Source organism: Hyaena hyaena, unplaced genomic scaffold, assembly GCF_003009895.1.
Source record: "Hyaena hyaena isolate Hyena2069 unplaced genomic scaffold, ASM300989v1 scaffold_262, whole genome shotgun sequence".
NCBI lineage: Eukaryota > Metazoa > Chordata > Mammalia > Carnivora > Hyaenidae > Hyaena > Hyaena hyaena.
In genome coordinates, this window is record NW_024080895.1 from 1,652,673 (window position 1) to 1,667,382 (window position 14,710).

The 14,710-nt window shown below is 41.8% G+C and overlaps 1 protein-coding gene and 1 pseudogene across 2 annotated transcripts in view; both read left to right on the forward strand.

Moving 5' to 3' along the window:
* CPM (carboxypeptidase M) overlaps nucleotides 1-14,710 on the forward strand; it is an 87,509-nt gene that overhangs the window by 29,258 nt on the left and 43,541 nt on the right. The window lies entirely within an intron of this gene.
* On the forward strand, nucleotides 9,124-11,303 carry LOC120240796 (annotated as a pseudogene).

Consider the following 14,710-nt stretch of genomic DNA (forward strand, 5'->3'; position numbering starts at 1 on the left):
GATTACAGAGTATTTCTTTCTGTCTGACTTCTTAGTATAATGCCTTCGGGTTTCATCCATGTTGTCTGAAATGGCAGGATTTCCTTCTTTTTTTGTGGCTGAATAATATTCCATTATATGTAGTAGACCATTTAACATATATTATACATGACAGACTATATATTATATATATATATATATATATATTTATCCATTCATCCATCCGTGGACACGGGTTATTTCCATGTCTTGGCTATTGTGTGTAACACTGCAGTGAACATGGGGGTACAGATATCTCTTAGAGACCGTGACTTCATTTTCCTTGGAGATCTATCCAGATGTGGGATTGCTGGATCATATACTAATTCTAGTTGTTTTGGGTTTTTTTTTTAATGTTTATCTATTTCTGAGAGAGCACAAGCAGAGAAAGGACAGAGAGAGAGGGAGACCAAGGACCCAGAGCTCCAGGCTCCAAGCTGTCTGCAGAGCCTGGCATGAACCGTGATGCCCTGGCTTGAGCTGAAGTTGGATGCTAAATTGACTTAACCAACACTTAGGCTCCCCAGTAGTTCCAATTTTAATTATTTTGAGGAACTTCCATAACAGCTGTCCCATTTTATATTCCCACCAACAGTACACAGATATTTTCTACTTAAAAATAATGTTGGGATAGTGTTCTTATGAAAGACCATTTGTATTTCTTTTTTTTTTTTAATGTTTTATTTATTTCTAGGAGAGAGAGAGAGAGAGAGACAGCGTGAGCAGGGGAAGGTCAGAGAGAGAGGGAGTCACAGACTGAAACAGGCTCCAGGCTCTGAGCTGGCAGTCAGCACAGAGCCCGACGCGGGGCTCGAACCCACGAACCACGAGATCATGACCTAAGCGAAAGTCGGACGCTTAACCGACTAAGCCACCCAGGCGCCCCTCCATTTGTATTTCTAGGTAGCAGCAGCAGCAGCAGCAGCACTGAGAGGGAACCTAATCGTGGTGTCGTTTTCTAGGGAAGCTATTCAGCAGGAGCAGTGAGGATGGGAAATGAAACACAAGTGCTGCTGCTTACTGAGCACATTACGTACCAGGTGCTGTGCTGGGCCCTTTACACGTTTTCCTCGTTCAAGCTTTGTAAAACCTCTGAGCTCTTTACATTTCCATTTTAGAGCTGAGAACAAATAAATTTCAAAGATGAAGCAGTTGACGACCCAGACTTCTATCTCGGTAACTGATAGATTTGGTCACTAACCCAAATTTGTGTCTTAATGATTCATTTATGCATTTATTCAAATATTGATGGAGTTCCCGTTGTCTACCAGCACGTGTGTGGGAGGATTCAAGAACAGTAAGACCAGGACCTTTTCCTTTAGGAACTAGGCTAGGCGCTTACACCCACTCACCCCATGGGAAAAGCACTGTAACAGGGCTGTGGACATTCAAAGGCCTACCCTCCAGGGTGCTTGGAAAAGTCTAGAAAGGCTTATCAGGAAAGTGGATACTTGAACAAAGCTTTGAATGTTATCAGGCAGACCGGTGAGAGCATAAGAATTCCAGGTAAAGTGAATGCAAACACAGACCACACTCCAGGGGGCCTGGGGGCCTTGCTGCCAGAAGCAGCTGGAGCACCCTAGGCTGAGGGCACCCTTGTGCCTTGTACGTGTGATCCAGGGTAAAGATTTGCTGGCGATTCCTCCTGTCTTAGCATCTAGAGTATCTTAGCTTGTGCTCCCTGGAAAATACAAAGTTTTAGAAGGATGTTGTCATTATGGGGCTTTTTTATTTTTTTATTTTTTTGGAAACATATTGTTCAAAGAACAGTGATAAATAGGGAAAATATTTTGACTCCGTAACTCTTAACTAATACTGCAATATTTGTAGCCCCAAGGGAATTATGTTTCCATAGGACATTCTGTTCTCTGTCCTTGGGAAAATGTTTAAAAAGGAATAAGAAAGGGTATCTGAGGATTAGTAATGAAGTTCTACAGTTGATTGAATGCCTACTACGTGCTAGCTCCTTATTTTTTTACTTAAGCATATTTTTTAAAGTTTTTATTATAGTTTATTGTCAAGTTGGTTTCCATACAATACCCAGTACTCATCCCAACAAGTGCCCTCCTCCGTGCCCATCACCCATTTCCCCCTCTCCCCGACTGCCCGTCAACCCTGTTTGTTCTCAGTATTTAAGAGTCTCTCATGGTTTGCCTCCCACCCTCTCCTTAACTATTTTTTCCCCTTGACCATCTGTTAAGTTTCTCCTGTTCCAGCTAGCTCCTTAATATATGCATTATTTTAAATCTCGATATCCATCTGGGAAGTCAGTGGTGTTGTTTTACAGATGGGAAACTGAGGCTATGAGAAAGATGACATGCCCAAGACACTTCAGCTAGTAAGCGGCAGGGCTGGGATTTCACACCAGAGCCCCAGTTGTTGAGTTTTCACATGGTCTCTAGAGCCTGGGGGCCCCTGCTGTGGTGACTTCAGTAGGTGAGAAGACCGTCTGGGTTGTCCTTCCCTAATCCAGAGCAGCCCAGTGTTAACTTTTTACATTGGATATTTTAAACTGGAATAAAGGTTGCATGACCAGCGGTGGGTAGCATGCAGACTACTGCTTTGACCATGGACGTGCCGTAAGCATGGCAACGTGCTAGGCTTTCTGGCAGGTGCCAAGGAGTATCAGTCCCTGCCCTTTAGAATGTAGATGTTTTACAAATGGTTCAGAAGCCTCTGAAACTGATCAAGACAAGATTGTATCTGTTAGAAAATATTGAATATACTCTGCATATCAAACCAAATGCTTGGAGGTTGTGTAAATAAGAGTGTCTTGGAGGATCACCTGTGTGTTGGTTTATTTTTATTTTATTTTTTTAATGTTTATTTCTGAGAGAGAGAGAGAGACTGAGAGAGAGAGACTAAGAGACAGCTTGAGCAGGGGAGGGTCAGAGAGAAAGGGAGATACAGAATCTGAAGCAGTCTCCAGGCTCTGAGCTAGCTGTCAGCACAGAGTCCGACGCAGGGCTTGAACCCACAAACTGAGATCATGACCTGAGCCGAAGTCGGACACTTAACCGACTGAGCCACCCAGGCGCCCCTACCTGTGTGTTGGTTTAAGCAAGAGATCTCACTCTTGACCCTCCCCATGCCAAAATCCTTGCTATGCTCTAGGAAGACACAGCCTCTCTAGGTATCTCAGAATGCTTAGGCACAATCCCCTCTACCCATTTGCCTGAGCCCTGAAGTTCCCCCTCACAACTGAGGTTTAGACCTGGCTGATGGACAAGGCAGAATGAGAGAGCAGGGGTCAGAATCTGGCCATCGGGAACTTTGGGTTTTCTAGCGAGCACAGACTGAGATACCTTAGATGCTGAGGCTGCAGGACCCGTATTGAGGACTGTGCATAAGATGTTAAGCCACTTGATTGCAGGACAGAGTTCTGTCAGCATCCTTACTGTTGGGGAGGAGATGGCCATCTAGCACACCAGCCTCTGCTCCTCTTGTGCAGCCTGTGTGAATGAGACGGTCGGGTCAGACAAGTAACCTTGTCACTGAGGTCCCACTTGCTGGAGGTAGAGAGAGAAATGAACTGAGGACAGAAAACAGAATAACCTTTTGCACTGGGGAGATGAGCAGAATCCAGGCTCTCACACCGAAGCCTGCTCTGTCAGCAGGCCAAACTATATGTCGTCTATAAGAGACGTCTTATGAGCTGGCATAAAGTTATGGTGTGGTCTAGTGAGAAATCATTTGTTTTAGAGGTGAAAACGCTAGGGAACTAGAGTGAACTAATGGTATAGAGAGCTACCCAGGAGGGGAAGGTAACACTCCAGGCGTCTGAGTTCCAAAACATCTTAGGCTCCTACACATTGTGGTGTAATCCCTGAGGTCATAAATGACAAGTGAGTTTAATAATGCCCTTCTCCCATTCACTCTGAGAGCGTGTGCACACCTATGTGAGTAGGGGAGGGGCAAAGAGAAAGGGAGAGAGAAACCCAAGCAGGCTCCACACTGTCAGCACAGAGCCTGACATGGGGTGGGAGGCTCAATCTCCTGGAACCATGAGATCATGACCTGAGGTGAAACCAAGAGCTGGCCACTTAACCAACTGAGCCACCCAGGCGCCCTAGCAAAGTAATCTTAGTTTTTACAGGAGATCTTGCTTGATATCAAGAATTAAAATTGGGGAGCTATCAGAATAGGGAGATCATATTTATATCCACATCTGTAAATACACAGATATTTGAAAGTGATAATAAAAGAGTGTTTAATAGTGGTTAAGACTCTTATGCTCTTCAGTAGTTGTGATTTAGAGCAAGTTTCTTACCCTCTGTGGGCCTATTTTCCTCTTTCATAAAATGGAAGTAGTAGTGTTAGCCTTTTGGGTTAAATAAGTTAATAGATATGAAGTGCTCAGGATGTGACTGGCACGTAAGAAATGCTCTAGAGGCACACGCTGTTATTGCTGTTACATAAAGTGGGATATTTGGCAACTCGGAAGCATGGCACTGACGCACGCTTTGGTGTTTAAAGCAATTGAAGCTACCATTCGCTGAAGACATCTTTGCTGTCCAGCACTGGGGAGAGGCAGTATTTGTGCTTTATCTCATTTAGTTTTTATAGCTCTCTATGAGATAAATAGCAATTGACAGCTTTAGAGCCTGACTTGCCTGCCAGTGGTTAAGTGACTTGCCAAGGGCCATGAAGCAAATAGTGGGCAGATTCAGATCAGAGCTCTCAGTCTTCAGAGAAAGCCACCCCCCACACCTGTAGATTTAGGCTGACCTCATTCCTGCCAGCACACCTGGTGACCTGCGCCCAACAAGTTACCCAAGCCAGACCCTCCATTTTACAGAAGAGGAACGTGAGGCTGTTGGATTAAGTGAATTGACAAAGGTGCCCGTCTAATTAGACTGAAGTTCTGATTAGGAAACCAGATCTATATAAAGGCTGTGTTTCTTTAGGTAGGGCCCAATTGCTTATGAGATGTTTGGCAAAAAAGACTCAGGATAAGTTGTCAGATACCAGATAACTGATTCCATTGGGATTTAGCATATACATGCTTAGGTACTGTGTAACACATCATCTTTTGCTTTAAAATTTTTTTAAAAAAATCTGTTTATATAAATTTACATAGATTTCTTTTAGAGTAAGAGAGAGAATGAGCCCAAGCAGGGGAGAGGGGCAGAGAGAGAGAGAAAATGAATCAATCTTAAGCAGGCTCCATGCTCAGCACGCAGCCATATGCAAGGCTTAATCCCATGATCCTTGGGATCATGACCCGAGCCAGAATCAAGGGTCGAACACTCAATGGACTGAGCCACCCAGGCGCCCCTCATCCTTTGCTTTAATTGGCTTGATATCTCTATACTTGATAGTATGAATGAACATAGGGAGTATAAGGGGTTTTTTGTTTTTACTTGTATTTGCTTTGAAAAATCCCTTCTTTAAGAGGTATAAAATCATGTTTAACAATAATGTAGTAATCTTAGGAAAAGACCAACCCGTATGTTTATCACTGGCCCTCAGCAGATGAGGGCTTTTCTATTCAGTAAACACATTGGCATAAAGTATGTATAAGGATGTAGATTTGCAGCATTTTTTTATAATGGTAAAAAATGAAAATGATAGTCATTAGCATCTAACTATGCTATTAGATTGTATACATAAAGTAATTAAAATGATAAATCTTATGTTTTACCACAATTTAAAAAAATAATGTATCCAAACCAAATTGTACACTCTATGTGAGTGAATTATTTGTGAATTATATCTCAATAAAACTGTTTAAAAATAAAACGATACATTTATCAATAGGAAACAAGTTAAGTTATGCTCTACCCAGTCAGTGGAATATTTTACAAACTTTATACAATGAGGTGGATTTATATTTTTAATAGGGCAGATGTCCAAAATATATTATGAAGGAAAAAAAATTATGGCCAAACTTTTTTCTATGCATTTGTATACATGCACATGTCTGTAGTTTTAGGGGTATCACTACATAAGTATTGTTACACAACTTGCCTTTTTCACTTATGCATGTTGGGGTTTGGTACACACAGTATTCTAGGTTTTGCCTGCTATCTGAAAGTAGAGCATTCTTGTGAAATCTTTCCTAAACTCAAATGTAGTAAAGCGAAGTAGCAGTTACCAGTAATTTATATGGAACATTTTTTTTAAGTGTTTACAGACCCCAAAAAATAACTTAGACTTTTAAAAAAAAAATTTTTTTTTTGATTTTTTAGGAAGTCACCACAGTTCTGTGGTGGCTTGATGCTGTGTGTGGGTCCCAGGAAGGAGCCTGGCGGGGGTGGGGGGGGCGGGAGGGGGCCCTTCCACTGCCGCCTGGCCAACACTGCCCTTGTAACCAGCGGCAGCTAGGACAAAATGCTGGCTGTAATTTTCCTGCCGGACAAACACTGGATGCTATTTTTGCTTTCCCCTTTACTCACAAAACAAAACATCCTACTTCACATTTCTTTCAGTAAGCAAAAACAGGTGCTAATGCCCCTCTTTCGCAAAAGCAAAGTGGTGTAATGCATGCTTTCAAAAGGCAGGTAACGGTACCTCACTGTCTTTAGCTGCTTCATAGGATTCATGGTTTGATTTTCCCAGAGTTCATATAATCATTTCCATATTGATATGAGTATTTAGGATATTTACAACTTTTAGATATCTCAAACAGTGTTATGATTGATACCCTTGAACAAGCTCACCAACTCAATTTCTCCGTAGGCATTGCTGAGTCAAAAGGTATGTTCATTTTTGTACTTGGTAGATACTGGCAAATTGCCCTCCAATAAGATATATTAATTACATTCCAGCACCACATGAATATGTACTTTCCCCACATCCTAACGAACACTTTAAATTTTTTCCAATCCGATTGGTTAAAAAAAAAAATCTCCATTTTAAATTACATTTTCATGATTGAAAATCGGAATGAGCATGCTTTCACATTTATTTAACTTTAAATAAACACTGAGTTCCTGCAGTAGATTCTGAAGACAACTGTGAACAACCATGAACTCCTGGCCCCCCGGAATTTACATTCAAAGTTTATTGGACATTTATATTTCCTCATGCCCTTTGCCCCTTTTTCTGCTTACACATAGGTCTTAGATATTCTGGACCTTATTTGTGATATATGTGGCACATATTTTCACCCATTCTGTGGCTTGTCTTTTTTATTGTTTCAGATATATACAATATAAATATTTTCAATATATTTTGCCTTACGTAAGTTTTTAATTTTTATGAAGTCACAGTCATCAATCTTTTTCTTTATGCTTTTATGTTTTATGTCTCATTTTAAAAAGCCTGCTTTTACCCTAAGGCCATAAATATAATTATACTTTTTTTTCAATATTTTTATAGTTTTAGTTTTACATTCAGCACCTGAATCCATCTGGAATCTATTCTTGTGAATGGAGTGTGTGTGGATGGGTTTCACATCCTACATACAGTATATATCATTTTGTGAATGTCCAAATTCACAGTTTTTATTTTTTTAAATGTTTATTTTGAGAGTGTGTGCATGCGTGCATATGTATGCATGCACGCACAAGTGGAGAAGGGGCAGAGAGTGGTAGAGAATCCCAAGCAGCCTCCATGCTGTCAGCGGAGAGCCCAACATGGGGCTTGATCTCCTGAGAGTCAGATGCTTTTAACTGACTGAGCCAACCATACACCCCTCAAAAAAAATTTTTTTTTAAAGCCTTGTATGATTTTTGTAAGCAGAAAGAAACATGCGGATTTTGAAAGGATATTTAGGTGGCACTTGGCTGACTCAGTGGAGCATGGGGCCCTTGATCTCAGGGTTGTGAGTTCGAGCCACACGTTGGGTGTAGAGATTACTTAAAAATTCAAGAAAGGGAGGAAGGAAAAGGAAGGAAGGAAGGAAGGACATATAGGGAGTGGATGTCCAGAGGAGAAAGGGTAAAGTGATGGGAAAGAAGGCTGTGTCCTGTGGAGTAAATTTGGGTCATAACGGGTCTAGGGAAGGACAGAGGCAGAAAGATGAGCCCCTGGGCCACCTTGTATCCTGGTTCTGCTGTGGAACCTCAGGAGATACGTGAAACTTTTCCAGTCCATGAAATGTCACAGCCTCAGACTACAAGAACCAAAAAATACACCAGAACGAATGAGAGATTAGATTCTTTGGTATTTCTAATGGTAATGTAATAGGCTTATTAATCCAATGGGACAAAAGTGACTTTGGGGTATTGCCCTATTTAAAAATAACCCAACCCTGGATTAATGATTGACTTTATTTCCATTAATTCTGGCTACCAGAGGTTGAGTGGACTAACATAACTTGCAGATATGTTAATTAACCCTTTCTAGATTTAAAGGTTTCTTCAGAGAGCTTATTTTTTGTTTTCTGTTTAACACACCTGAAACGAATACATATATGAAGAATTGAGATATGAGAAAGCATTGGTTCAACATTAAGGAATCTGAGAATTAGGAGTTGGGGAAGGTAGAAGAGATTACCTAAACATTTAAAAAAATTTGAAACTGCAGGGGCACCTGGGTGGCTCAGTCAGTTGAGTGTCTGACTCTTGATTTTGGCTCAGGTCATTATCCCAAGGTTGTGGATCAAGCCCTATGTTGGGCTGAGCACTGAGCATGGAACCTGCTTAAGATTCTCTCCTTCCATCTCTCTCCCCCAGTCTTGCTCACTCTCTCTGAAATTTAAAAAAAAAATTTTAAATTGGAAACTGCAACCAAAATAAACTGATAAAATCCCTATTGACACTTGAGAGTCTTCATAAGACTGTCTTCCTGATGTTTTTGAAACTAAGGAGCCTCCATTTCCTGCTATAACTAGGATTCCTCACATGCAAAACAGAAATAAGGGGATTCCTGACTGGATCCCATGTTTTAAACATTCTGCCCACCCCATCCCACCCCCAGCTTCTTAATGAAGCAGGTCTCCATCTTCAGAACTTGAAGGAGGATGTTGTGTGGCTAAAGTATGTGTAACAAATGAATAAGCCTTCAGTAGGTAATTCTTCAAAGGGGGCTGGAGTGGGAACAAGTCTGGGCTAATCCACTCAGAATCACTTCAGTACTTTTCTTCCTTAGGCTTTAGAACCATGCAACCCTGTACTTTGTTACACCAGTTCATCTGTCAGACACACACGATTGCTTGCCATGTGCCAGACCCAGTTCCGGGTGCTTTTTGAAGGTTAGCTCATTTACTCCTTCTAACAACCCTGTGAGGTACAGTTACACGCCTTATTTTACACACAGGGAATCTCAGGCTCCAGGGAGCTAAATTGAGTGTGTGGGGTCACACAAGAAGCAGAATCACAATTTGGACCCAGGTAGTCTGGCTCCAGGTGAGCATAACCACTATGCTGATACTGCCTCCAAATTGGCTATTTTGGCAAATGCAACCATCAGGCAAGAATTACACTCTGATGAACTCTTGGGAGGTGAAGCTGAGAAACCTGTGTGAGGAAGTGTCTGTGGTTATCCAGCCACCCTGGGAGCCTCTTTCAAGCTGAAAATTAGCTGCTGCTCTAGCCCACCTATACCCCAGACCAGCCCTCTGACTTCAGTTACTGTGTGAGTTCTGTAGTTCCTGGCAAAGGTCAGCCCTGTGGTAAAAACCTGAGAAGAGTGCCCTCAGACATGAGGTATGAGACATGGTGCATTGGTTTAGGGAGAAGTTCTGTTTATGCTTCGTTCTGGAAAGCAGTGGTTCTCAATCTGGTTTGCATCTCACTATGAACTGCTATGCAGCCCTGAGAATGAATGATTTACACTGACACATGACAGTATGTGCGAATCCACCATAGGGGACAGAGCTTAGAAGTAGGCACAGGGGTGCTTCAGAGTCCCAGTTACACAACTGTGTGTTCAGTAATATACAATTCAATTTTCTATGTGTATATTGTACTTCAGAAAGGTTATTATTATTTTTAAGGTATGTAGTATAGTCAGCTGAGGTATTGTGAAAAATGAAAACTCCTAAACTTCTATCTAGAGATTCCCATTCTGGGTGGGGCCCAAGAGTTTGCAGGTTTAAAAAAAAATTTTTTTTTTACTTTATTAATTTATTGGTGAGAGAGAGAGACACAGTATGGGTTGGAGAGGGACAGAGAGGGAAGGAGACACGGAATTGGATGCAGGCTCCAAGCTCTAAGCTGTCAGCACAGAGCCTGACATGGGGCTTGAACCTGTGAGCCGCGAGATCATGACCTGAGCTGAAGTTGGATGCTTAACCAACTGAGCCACCCAGGCACTCCAAGAGTTTGCAGTTTTAACAAAAACCCGAGATAATTTTGCTGCAGGTAGTCTAGGGATATGCTTGTAAGAAACACAGCAATGCTACCGACATAATCTGGTCTGCTCTTTATCTGCTTCACTCTGGCCATCAGCAGGACTGTATGAGCAGAGCAAAAGAATTACCTGGGAATGACTGAACTCACACTGTAGGATATATCTTCCATGATTTAAAAAATCCACAAAAATGCAGAAACACTATAAAATTACTGCAACAAGATTTCTCTGAATCCCTCTCATGCCTATGAGAGGTGTTTACAAATATTCCTGCATTTTAATGGAAAGAGGATAAACCGAAATTTATCTCCATTAGGTAGAAGTCCTCCATGTATGATCATATCACCATCCACATCCTCCACCCTGTCCTCTGCTTCCACCCAAATGGGAAAGCCATAGTTAAGACTGCTCCTCCACAGGCTTCCCCCTGGCCTTTGTCACCATTTCACACTACGTGGACGCTAAGTAAAGAGGGTGGCTCATTCATCTTTAAGAGTGCATTTAGCTTCCACAGGAGGCCTACATGCCACCACTGGGGTCACTGCCGTGTTTCTCATGATCCCTGAGTAGTTCCAGCACATTTTGTGAGGACTCCACACCAATATCGATGGGCAACGGGGAATAGCGTTTGCCATCACTGCAGTTCAGGGTGTGGGGTGAAGGTATGCTCCTGTGGTGTTGAGGAAGGCAGATACCGATCTCATCAAGAGGGCAGCAGAGCTCACGGAGGATGAGATGGAACATGGGATTACCATGATGTAGAATCCACACCAGTATAGGATCCCAGACTGGTTTTTGAACAGACAGAAGGATGGAAAGTACAGCTGGGTCCTGGCCAATGGTCTGCATAACAAACTTTCTGAAGACCTGGACCCACTAAAGAAGATTCAGGCCTATGGAGTGCCCACTTCTGGGAATTTCGTGTCTGAGGCCATCACACCAAGACCATAAGCTGCCACAACCACACCATGGGTGTGTCCAAGAAGAAAGAAACATGTAGGCCTTGTCTGTTAATAGTTTATACACCTTTAAAAAAGTACACCTAGTGCTGAGTAATGGTTGAGCACATCTTGAGGTAGCACCCTGTTAGTAATTCTGTGGCTGAGCACTGCCGACTTGAGCAATGAGAAAACCCTGGCAATCTCATTGTGTGTCCTCCCTTAAGAATCTGTCTCCTTTTTCTCAGCCCAATCACTTGAGCATGGCGAAGTGAGATAGGTGACAACTTGAATACAGTCTCTGTCCACAAGTTTCTCAGACTCCATTGAGGTGAATAGAGGTGCACTGTCAGAAGAGATTAAGGCTGGCCATCAGGTGCTGCAAATGATGAGTGCAAAGCTGTGATTGTCCCAGCAGGTGTGAGATAAGCCACAGCTGCATTGATCCATTATGAGAGAGTGTCTAATATAGCTGAAGTGTCCCTGGAATGGCTCCTTATAACTAGACTTTTCACTAAGGTTTCTGGGTTACGGCCCATGGAAATGTATGTGCTTTTCCAGGGGCTCGACTTGCCTCATGCATTTACGTGTATGAAATCGGTTCTAGGTCTTTAGATGTGGCATCTGGCCCACTCTTTCTTGAGAATGGTTTGCTGGTGAGCGGTGTGCTGTGTGACCAAGCTGCCTCCTAATCTTGTGAAATTGGCAGCACATGAATTGTTAACTATTTTATAAACTGACAAAGATCAAGATAAGATGTGCCTAAATGGGTGAGTAAACTCAGGTGCCTTATTAACAGCTGCATTTCCTCATGCTTCTCAGAGATGGCATTTCACAACCAACATTTTCAGGTGGGAGCTGATCCGAGATGTAAGCTTAATTACACAGTTTGATAAAGCCAAAGAGTTGGGTGGGCCTGGGAGATTTTCTGACCTTTAAAATAGTCTGTGGAGGTGGCCCATGCCATCTTGGATCTACTCTGGTAGGCAGTTGAGAGCCTGCACATTGCGTGCTGCTCCCTTAGGGTATGTTGGGTAAAAGCTGAAGTTATGAGGCGTGGATGGCATCGCTGAAGCCATGGTCTTCAGCTTAGAAAGACTTAGAATCGGTCAGTTGTATACACAGCCAGAGAAGTAGTTGGGAAACTTACCAACTCCCAAAACAAATGCTGGCTTCTTTGTATATATGAAGGCCTGCTTTGCAGATAACGTTGATTTTGTTTTTTTTCGGGGGGAATGGAGGATGGAGGGTTTAAAACTTTTTTAATTCAAGTACAGGTGGCACATAATGTGATATTAGTGTCAGGTGTACAACAGTGATTTAGCAGCTCTGTATAGTATACTTCCCAGAAGAGCAGCTGCCATCTGTCACCATACAGCGCTGTTACACCACCACTGACTGTCCTATGCTGTGCGTTTCAGCCCTGTGACTTATTCCTTACCTAACTGGAAGCCTGAACCTCCCACTTCCCTGCACCTATTTTGCCCATCCTTCCCCCCCCTCCCCCCCAACCATCAGTTCTTGGTAGTTATAGGTCTGTCTCTGCTTTTTGTTATTCATCTGTTTTGTTCTTTAGATTACACATATAAGTGAAATCACATGATATTTCTCTTTCTGACTCATTTCACTTAGCTTAATGCCCTCTAGGTCCATATATGTTGTCACAAGTGGCAAGATTTCATTTTTTCTTATGGCTAAGTAATGCTCAGTATATATTGTATATATATATTTTGTGTGTGTGTGTGTATATATATATATCACAGCTGCTTTATTCATTTTATCTATAAGTGGATGCTTGGGTTGCTTCCATAATTTAATTATTGTAAATAGTGCTGCAGTAAACTTAGGGATGCATATACTTTTTGAATCACTATATTTCCTTTGGGTGAATACCCCAGATCACATTGATTTTGAGTGGTAAGTCATTTCTCAAAGCTCTTAACAGACTCAAAAGAAAAGAAACACATCATATCCCAGAAAGCACCTCTCATTGATGAGTCTGAATGAATGTCGCTATTGGAGAAGTGACTGAAGAGTTGCTTCTGTGTATGTGTAATGTGTGTGGTGTGTGCAGTGCATATGTATTGTGTGTAGTGTACTGTTGCTGTGTATGCGTGTTTCACATGTGGTGAGGGTTTGGTGTACTTGTGGTTTTGTGTGGTATAGGTGTTCTATGTGTGTATGTGGTGTTTTTGTGGTTTGCTTGGTGTATATGCGGTATATGTGTGATATATCGTTCTTCTGTGTGTCGTGTGTGTGATGTGTGTGTGGTCTTTATCATGTTTGTGGTATGTGGGTTGCATATAAGCAGGTCAAATATGAGAGGTCTATGGTTGTCATGTTTGTGTTACCATGGGTGGCATGAATATCATGTATGGGTGCATGTATATTTATGGTATGTTTTGTGTGTGTGCTGTATGTCTAAGGGGTATTTGTAAGGTGTGTATGGTATATATCAGTGCACACACTGTATACGTGAAACACAGACCACACAACACCACGTATATACTACACATCCACATACACCATACACAAAACATACACAACAATTTCCACATATACATCATACACACAACACATATAACTACTATCACTCATACACCAACCAGTCACTTATACATCACACATGTAACAAACAACACATATACACCACATAACACATGTACATCACACAACATATACAACACAAAAACCACACCTCTACCAAACACACCCACACTCACCAACATAAACCATGCACACTGCATAGCACATATACACTACCTACACATACCGCACATACATACAAGTTCCCTTTGTGAGGCGAGGAGGATGGGGAAGATGAAGTTCTCATTTGCTTTGGGTTTGAGATGCCTAATGGATTTAGGAGTTAGATGCCTCAAGTTCTTTGTCTGGAGAAAGGTAAATATCTATTGCATCTAAGATGGTGACAGAAAGTTTTGTCTTGTATTGGAAGAGTAATGTGGAAAAGAGAGTAGTCTTAGAGTGAAACAAACAAAAAACCAGTTCAGATCCAAGCTATCCGAGCTATTCCCTCACCTGTAAAATGAGGACAGTACCTGTCTTACCTACCTCATGGGATTTCTGCTGCAGATTAAATATGACATGAATGAAAACACTTTGGAAATTATGTAAAATATTAGTATTTTAAGCAGATAGGATTTCTTAAAATCTTTGAGTTATTCCTCAGACTCCATGATTATGACATCATTTAAATACACTACTTCCTTTGTAATCCTAATAATAAAGTTCTCTGTGAAACCCTGGAAAAACCCAGAAATTCCTATGCAAGCAGCCCACTCTATAATGCCTCTCAGACGGTCTGTTGTGAGAGGGTCTGCTGAAAACACCATTGAGGATTGCTCTGTAGGCTGGAGAAGTGTGTTCAGTTCACAGTTTCTGAAGGTGGGCTGTGGCACTGATGTAAATGTCTGGGCACTGGTTCCTTCTTTTTAAGTAAATGTTTATATTTGTATTGACTTTGTAGCAATAGGGATGGCTAACTTAACATGCTA